The following is a 7,791-nucleotide window of genomic DNA, read 5'->3' as shown; positions in this document are numbered from 1 at the left end:
GGGTAACATTTCTAACTTCAAAAACCAATAAAGGACTGATCGCCCGATCTGCTCGAGAGACAAGTACCCGACAAAGGATAAATCGCAAAATACTTGAGATTCTAAGCCAGGACGCATTAAGACAAAAGGGCCGACTTCGGGAGAAGGCCCTCCAAATCCCTAGCCGACCTTTTATAAGAGGTCGAACGCCAGCCAAGGGGCCCAACACGGCGAGGTCACTACTTCTAGAAAGCAATGATCAAAAGAATAAGATCTCAACAAACGCCTAAGATATAAGATAAGATAAGATTATCGCACCTAGGGAGGTCATCACACTCAACTATAAATACACTGGAACCCCCCACGTATAACACACATTCTACTCTACTAATAATCTGCCTAAAGCCCTTGCTAACTTAAGCATCGAAGTCTCTTGCAGGTACCACCCCCAACCTCCTCACGAGGAACTCAGAATTGGTGGCACCTTGATGCCAACAAGTTGGACACTGCCACTCGAAGGAATCCAGACCTCACATCTAGACCTGACTCAATGTTTCAGGTAACCCTCGGAACAATATGCAAAGAAATACAATAAACTAGGAAAAATGTAATTGAAGCTCTAAAATATATACAAACTAAGAAAAAAATAAAATGTAAAAGTGTTTAGGATTAGAACTTGTCATCCAAGATTGCCGATCGGATGGACGACCTCCCTACACTTAAAACTTTGCAACATCCTCAGTGCATTCAGAGATGAGCAAGGGGGGTACAACGACTATACGAGTTGCCACATTCAGCTGGTGGGTCAATCGGCTACTTCATGTTCTTTCTTCCACTTCCCTTTTTGCTCATGATAAATCACCCATGAAAGATAGAAAATAGGATAGTAAGATGAGTAAATGCAAATTCAAGGAAGCATATATTTTTGGAATGTGGTAATGATCACTAAAATAAAGTGAGTGAATAAGTTTGTGACATGAAGGAAACAAGTGTGTGAATTCAAAGTTGCGCGTGATTTAGAACACACACACTAGTATTAAAAGCTATGTCACAATTACAGAAAAGAAGCATGCACTTCACTCATTCTAGTGTGGTTGGGATACTTTAAAGGGAACTTATAGGTTAAGATAAAAAAACAAGTAATAAAGGAGCATAACCTCAACAAAGAATTACCAAAATAAATATTTAAAATAATGATGCTAAAATAGCATCCATTCAATAATCAGTAGCAATATCTCAACAGAATCAGCAAATCAAATCAATAAACTAACACTTACCAAAACAAAAAATTAAATAGAAAATTAAACTAACTAACTAACTAAATAACTAACTAACTAAAGAAGATGATGGTGGATGTTGAGTGATTGTGATGGATGATGGTTGAAGGAAGGAAAAAAAAGAAGAGAGGAGAAAAGAAGAAAAGAAATTGAGAGAAGAGAAGTAAATTGATCCTGTCAATCAAAGTTTAAATAAAGAATTGCCACAATTCAAATCAAATAACCGGGAGTTTGAATTCCCAGGTCGTTCTCCGTAGGAATTGCATTGAAGTGCTCAATTATTGGCTGTGAGGGAATGGGGGTTGACGGCAAGAGGCAAGTGATGAGCGGATATTTTATACGCTTTTTGCCATCATTTTCATATAGTTTTTAGTATGTTTTGTATAAGTTTTATTAAGTTTTCATAGGTTTTAGTGCAAAATTCACATTTTTGGATTCTACATTGATTTTGTGTGTTTTTATACAATTTCAGGTAAATTCTGGTTGAAATTGAGGAGCTAGAGCAAAAGTCTGATTTAGAGACAAAGAAAGCACTGCAGATGTTGTCCGGATCTGACCTCCTTACACTCAAAATAGCTTTTTGAGAGTTACAGAAGTCCAAATAGAGCGTTTTTAATGGCTATAAAAAGCTAACATCTTGAGCTTTCCAGTAATGTAAGGAGCAGAGACCAAAACTGGCGTTCAATACCAGCCTCTTGCCCTATTCTGGCGTCCAGTGCCCAAAGGAAAAGAGACCAGCATTCAACGCCCAAAAAGGACCCCCTAGCGAGCGTTCAACGACCTAGAGGTCTCCTAGCATGTGGATCTCAATCAAGCTAAGCCCAAACACTCACCAAGTGGGCCCCAGAGTCTTTCATTGGACAATGATGAACCACTAGCTTAATTATACATCTCTTAGACGACTAATCCATGACTTCGTTGGGGACTTCTCGATACATCAGTTCAGCCGAGGTATGGGGAGATTAGAGTCTTTATGGTAGGGGCTAGAACCAAAAGCACAGCATCCTCTGATCTGAAAGATTCGACCTTGTCTATGGCGTTTTAAGTAGGATCACAAAAGAGAATGAACTGCAGGAGCTTCACCCTCAATCAGAATGGATCCGCACTAACCCTGGGGTTTAGATTTGGAGAAGCATTAGTGACCTTGTAATAGAGGCATTGATCACATACAGCCTGCCATAGAAGAAATCATCCATAGTTGGAATAGATAGTAAGACTGGATTAATCTAGAAGAACAAAGCATCTCCAAGCCTTAACCATCTTCCTATCATTGCAAACACATCAACCTAGTAACGTTTTATTTATTCTTTTTTTTATGCATTTTAAATAATCAACCAACTTCTCTATTCACCTGACTAAGATCTACAAGATAACCATTGCTTGCTTCAAATCACAATCCTCGTGGGATCGACCCTGATTCACTCATGTATTACTTGGATGACCCAGTGCACTTGCTGGTTCAATTGTACAAAGTGTGGGAATTCGTGCACCAGCAAGTAATGTAAATAGCAAGGGATTAAAGAAACAAACAATTCTTAAATATCAAAAGTAATCAAACTCAAGACAATTAATCAAAAGAAAGGGAAATTCAAGTGCTAAGAAACCTCTTGGAAAAGATTGAGAGTTAAGGTTACCTATTCTAGCCAATGACCACAAAAATAGATGATTATGAAGAATTAGTCCTACTTAGTCAACCCTAACATCGAAGATAAGTTAAATAGGCATAATTGATCTCAATCCACAAGTCCTAGCTTACTCACTGGGGTTGACATGACATGGGACCTGATTTTTTTGGAATTCTTTCATTTCCCCACCAACCGAGTTAGTGGAAACCAAATCAACTAACAACCCTAATGTATTAATCTAGAATGAACATCAATGACTCAAGGTCACCTAGGTCCTCAATTCCAAGCCAAGAGTGTGAAAAACTACACTAAAACTAACCCAAGCATTTTTTTCAAACAGTTGGTGTGTATAAAAATAAAAGCATATTAAATTACAATAATAATAAAATATAAGGCTACCAAATGGATGAAAATAATAATAACAAGTCAATTAAAATTAACAAGAGTTCATCAACAATAAAATAACCAAATAAAAGAAATAACAATTAAAACTAAAAGAAGTAAGATGATATAACAAGAAATTGTAAAGAAAACTAAATCAAGACAATTATCAAAGTATCAATCTAAGAGAGAGCTTCTCTCTCTATAAATGACCTAAAGCATGTTACTAAACTAAACCTAATTGTTCTCCCATTGTTCCCTCTTGAATTATGCTTGAAATAGCTTCATAGATAAGTTAGATTCGGCTCTACAAGCCTAGAATTTGCCCCATCATATTGCATTAAATGAACTCACGTGCTGCATATCACGCGTACGCATGGGTCACACGTACGCGTCGCTTGATGAAATCTCCTCTCACGCGTACGCGTGGCCATGAATTCTCTAAATCCTCATTCCTTCATGGATTCTCCACTTTGCATGCTTTTTCTTCACTACTTTGATCCAATTCTTGCCTTCTAAGCATGTAATTACTGAACAAACATATCAAGGCATCGAATGAAATTAAATTGAATTCAATTTGGCAAATTAAGGGCCTAAAAAGCATGTTTTTACTTTTAAACACAAATTAGGAAGAAATCATAAAACTATGTTATTTCAATCAATAAATATGGGATAAGTCAGTAAACTTCACCCAATTAAAGCAAATAAATACCATGAAATGTGGATTTATCACTGAGTATCCCGCTCGCATCCTTTCGGAATCACAAGAGTTTGTCGGGCACTATATCTGATGACTTGCATTATTTACCTCTTTCTCTTATCTAAAAGGACCATAGAAATAATGAAATCTCATTCAATTAATGCAATTTCATGAATTAAATGGTGAATATTATGATACATTTCTTTTAAATGAGTTGTGTTAAATTTCAGGTGAAAAGAGCAATAAAAGAAGAAGGAAGCCAGAAAGAGAAGTTGGGCGTGTGTGCTGGGAGTGCTACATGGTGCAAATGCCAAGAATTTGAATGGGTATAGCACGCCAGCCAGCAGACGTGGCACATCAGTTATCAAACCCAGAGAAGAAGTCCATAAAGCTTTCAATGGGTGTGGCACACCAGGGAGATAAAGCACAATGGGCGTGGCACGCCAGCTATAAACTCCAAAGAAGCTTCAATGGGCTTTAGTTTGGGTGTGGCACGCCAAGGCCAGGTGTGGCACCCCAACTATAAATTCTAGAGAGTATTCTTGAAGACCCATAAGGGGCGTGGCACGCCAACTTCATCATCTACAAGGGGCGTGCCACTTGAGGTTGAAGGCGTGGCACACTAATGCATTTGAGCAGAGGAGCATGGTGGAAGCACCAACAAGGGCATACCACTTGAGACTTGAGGCGTGGCACGCCAAGTCAAGAATGAATAGGCTTGCCACTTGATTTCTCGGCGTGGCACGCCAAGCATGAAGAAACTCAACACCATAATTGGCGTGCCACTTGAGAACGAGGGCGTGGCACGCCAGTTTATTGGTCCAGAGAGGAAGAATGCAACCTCAACAAGGGCATGCCACTTGAGATCGAAGGCGTGGCATGCCAGCACAAGCCTCCTTGGAACAAGATCAATGGGCGTGCCACTTTGGACTTTAGGTGTGGCATGCCAAAGCAACATGAAGAGTGGCGTGCCACTTGATGATTGAGGCATGGCACAACAACAGTACTCGCATTAAGGGTGTGCCACTTATTAAAGGAGTGGCAAGCCAATTTAACATTCCAGAGAAGAGGGACGAAGAGTTCACTAAGGGCATGGCATGCCAGACCTGGGCATGCCACGCTAGTTCAAATTTTTAGAGGAGGATGATCATGTTTTATTGAAGGCGTGGCACACCAGACCTGGGCGTGCCACGCCAGTTCAAGTATCCAGAGAGGAAGAAGAAAGGAATCATGATGTGTGGAAAACGATCCAACACAAAACTCACCGGCAAGTGTACCGGGTCGCATCAAGTAATAATAACTCACATGAGTGAGGTCGATCCCACAGGGATTGAAGGATTGAGCAATTTTAGTTTAGTGGTTGATTTAGTCAAGCGAATCAAGTTTTGGTTGAGTGGGTTGTATTTAACAGAAGATAAATCGCTTGAAATGTAAAGGGAGAAGGGAAATTGCAGTAAATTAAAGAACAGGAAAGTGAAATAGACTGAATCTTAAAGAACAAGAAATTAAATGACTGAAACTTAAAGTGCAAGAAATGTAAATTGCAGTAACTTAAATGACAAGAAATGTAAATTGCTTGAATGTAAAAGGGATTTGAGGACTGGGATTGCAGAATCTAAACAAAGAGAAAGTAAATTGCAACAATTAAGAGAACAGAAATTGAATCAGAAGCAATGAGAATTCAAACAGAAAGGAAATAAGGTGCAGCAGAGGTTCACAGAAGAACCAAAAGTAAATTGGGATCTCAGATCTCCAGAGACTAGGTAGCAGAGCCTAGATCTCTATTTGCCTTCCCAGATCCAAGTTCACAAAGCAATTGGCAAGAAATTGAAGAAGAAACAGTAAAGAGAATGTAAATTGATTCAATTATGCAGAAAAGAAAATAAAGAGTTCTTGAGTGAGGATTGAGACAGAATTTCCTCAATTCCAAACACCCAAGAATTAAAACAAAGAAATTAAAAAGACCCAAGCAAGAACGAGGAAGAAGAGAGATCAATTCTTCTCCCCAATTCTCTGAAATCTCAGTGAAGACACCAAGAAAAACTCCCAAGTGCAGAAAGAAAGTTCAAAGCTCAAAGAAAGTGCAAAATTCAAAAGCTAAGCAAAAGGTAAGTGGTAAAAAGTCCTAATTACATCAAACTAGCTCCTATTTATACACTTTCTATTCTTGGATTTTGGGATTTGGATGGGCTTTTGATTTGGTGAAGAAATGAATTAAAATGGGGTTTTAATTTGGATGGGCAGGGCAGGATTTGGTGCATGTTGGTGCGGCCTTGGTGTGGTCTGGTGCGGTCTGGTGCGTGAAACGCTGCCCTGCCCGCGCCAAGGGCAGGGCAAGAAAAGTTGGTGCGCCAGAATTTGCCTTGGTGCGCTGTTGGTGCTGCCAGAATCAAGAATTGGTGCGCCAAAAATTTCCTTGGTGCATAGGATGCTGCCCTGCCCTCGCGGAGGGCAGGGCAGGAAAATTTGGTGCTGCCAGGATTGAGCTTGTGCGCCAGAATTGAGCCTTGGTGCGCCAGAATTGAGCCTTGGTGCGCCAGACCCATGCACCAACAAAATGCTGCCCTGCCCTCGCGGAGGGCAGGGCAGTGTTTCCACTTTGATGGCCCGTGTTCGAAACACGGCTGGGACACACTCTCAATTAATTTCCTTGGTTTCTTGGCACGACACTCAACCTCTTGCTTCTTCCTTGGTCCGTGTTTGATTCTTGTGGCATGCATGGGTGACATTTTTCCTTTGATTTTCTTCCTTGGTGAGCCCTATAATGCCCTTGTGGAGGGCAGGGCAAGGTTCTCTTCTTCTTGGTTCCAAGGCACACTTTTGTGCTCTGCCCTTGTAGTGGGCAGGGCAGAGTTGCCTTCATTGTTTGGTTCCCTTATGTTGCCCTCCTAGAGGGCAGTGTGCCCTTGTGGAGGGCAATGTTTGCCTCCCCCTTTGCATGCGGCACACTTCCTCTTGCTTTGACCACACTTTCCTTTCCTTAGGCTACACTTCTTAGGCCACGCTTTTCCTTTTCTTTTCTTTTTTTCACCTATAATAAACCAAAACAACCACTCCAAGTATCACTAAATTCAAGAGGCTTATAAATCAATTAAAATTCAATTAAAATTAGCTTAAACCTCATGATTTAACATTAATTTCATGGTGGTTGCTTGATTTAGAGAAGTTATGCATTTTCACTCCAAATCACTTACTTAGGATGCAAGAAAGTGCATAAATGCTAACAAAACAAGTGAAATTAGCTTGAAAAATGGGTATATGATGACTTGTCATCAAATCACACTGGGCTTTTTGGCATTGTTTTTAGGTAGTTTTTAGTAAGTTCAAGCTACTTTTAGGGATGTTTTCATTAGTTTTTATGTTAAATTCACATTTCTGGACTTTACTATGAGTTTGTGTGTTTTTCTGTAATTTCAGGTAATTTCTGGCTGAAATTGAGGAATTTTAGCAAAACTCTGAAAAAGGCTGACAAAAGGACTGCTGATGCTGTTGGAATCTGACCTCCCTGCACTCAAAATGGATTTTCTGGAGCTACAGAACTTTAGTTGGCGCGCGTTTAACAGCACTGGAAAGTAGACTTTCAGAGCTTTCCAGCAATATATAATAGTCCATACTTTATTCGGAAATTGACGACGTAACTTGGTGTTGAACGCCAAGTACATGCTGCTGTCTAGAGTTAAACGCCAGAAAAACGTCATGATTCGGAGTTGAACGCCCAAAACATGTTATAACTTGGAGTTCAACTCCAAGAAAAGCCTCAGCTCGTGGATAGATCAAGCTCAGCCCAAGCATACACCAAGTGGGCCCCGGAAGTGAATTTATGCATCAA

Source organism: Arachis duranensis, chromosome 4 (genome assembly GCF_000817695.3).
Source record: "Arachis duranensis cultivar V14167 chromosome 4, aradu.V14167.gnm2.J7QH, whole genome shotgun sequence".
Classification (NCBI taxonomy): Eukaryota; Viridiplantae; Streptophyta; class Magnoliopsida; order Fabales; family Fabaceae; genus Arachis; species Arachis duranensis.
The sequence above is the reverse complement of the archived record's forward strand: the minus strand, read 5'-3'. Positions refer to the sequence as shown.